The sequence below is a fragment of the Adiantum capillus-veneris genome, chromosome 4 (assembly GCF_014529385.1).
Source record: "Adiantum capillus-veneris isolate H3 chromosome 4, ASM1452938v2, whole genome shotgun sequence".
Taxonomy (NCBI): domain Eukaryota; kingdom Viridiplantae; phylum Streptophyta; class Polypodiopsida; order Polypodiales; family Pteridaceae; genus Adiantum; species Adiantum capillus-veneris.
The window spans coordinates 84,405,842-84,407,454 of NC_140934.1; the positions used below are offsets into that span (position 1 = coordinate 84,405,842).

The 1,613-nt window shown below is 43.5% G+C and overlaps 1 pseudogene; it reads right to left on the reverse strand.

Annotated features, from left to right (window-relative positions):
* Positions 1-810: 810 nt before the first annotated feature.
* LOC147459521 (uncharacterized) lies at positions 811-1,374 on the reverse strand (annotated as a pseudogene).
* Between the last annotated feature and the right edge of the window lie 239 nt (positions 1,375-1,613).

Here is a 1,613-nt window from a genome sequence, read left to right on the forward strand (position 1 = left end):
CATGGGAAAAATAATTCCCACCTTTATAAGAGTGGGAAAATAAATCCCACATGGAGATTAAGCATTCCCACATGGGATATTTAAAGGGGTGCTACTTTCCCACTTGATAACTAGAGAGCTTTCAATCCATGAAAGTGTCATGTTACCATTCTAGTGTTAACAGTGCATTGCTGGTGAAAACTCAAGAGGTGCCGAGTGGGCTATCTATTTGTAACGCTATAACCTGGGATGCACTAAACACAGTATATGTGAAGTATGGCCATGGCCAGAGTATGCTAAAGGCTTTTGACCGGATGCTTCTAGATGTCAAGAGTGTACGAATGTACCCCTTTGATCCAAGTGGGGCTCTTTTTTGAGTATCTAGCAGCCGGAAGCAGCAGAGGGAGTGATCTCAAAGCCAACTACAATGTATATACGATCTTTTTTTAATATTTTTAGAGCTTTCTACATGTTGTACAGGTTTCTTGGTGGCATGTGTGTGTGGTTCCACAACAAAGCTTGGGTTGAGCATTAATGCTCAACTAAGGGGTAGGGCAAAGATGATGGATTCCAAGTTGTCCTCAACCAATGCATGCGAGAGCTTGGCAATCCCATAGCTAGGGAATGTCTATGCAATAAGTGAAGCACGTTTAAGTGTGTATCTAAGTGGAAGCTATGGGAGTCGATCTCATCGGGGCCGATTGATCAAGGTTAAACATGTTTTGAAGCTTTAGTTTGGTAGTCATGCAAGAAGTCCCCTAGTGGAGGACAATTGGTGAGGATGATTGTTTGTCACTTGTGTATGTACATCTTCTTTCAAGGTACTACACCCTATATTGTATGTTTTAGCAGCTCCATATAGTGCTCTATCCACGCAAATATCCAATGGTTCACATATAAGGCAAATAGTACACCTTCACCTGTCCAATCATCTATAGGTCTCCAATCTGCTTCGTATAGAGCATCATCATGTTTGTTATCCTACTCAACAGCTATACCTGCAATCCTTTCCCAACCATATAGAGCAGATATCTCCTCCAAAGACTCCTCTAGCTTGCGAATAACCCATTGCACAGCCGCCTCCATCAGCATGTCCATCAATAGTGAGTTGCATACTTGCATTATCATCTTCTCCATTTCCCTAGCCTGTTCTTCTTCTTTATGCACAACTGGTAGCACATGTTCTTCATCCAAAGTCTCTTCTATCAACGTTGCACTCCACTCCAATCCCACAACATCTTTGATCACCGCATAAGCAGAACCATCTGGCTCAACCATCACATCTTGCAGACCCACTTCGCCTTCCTGTTCTTCAAGCACATCCCCTGCCGCTGTTGCTGCCTCTCCAAGTAGGGAAGAAAGAGGATCACCCTCTACCGTATCATCCTGTAGCATAGCCTCAAAAGAACCTTCCTCCTCATATGAGAAAGTATACTCACTCTCTTCAATCGTATCATCATCTTCTTCCATCAAAATCTAGCATGGATCTGTTTCACCATCCTCACATGGAAAACTGGTAGCCACTGCTCCATCCCCCTGCTTCTCCTCCATGAACGTGGTAGATTTTTCCCTCTTGGCCAAGCTCCGTACCTACTGTACCACCATGGCATACTCCATAGCTACTTTTATAAGCA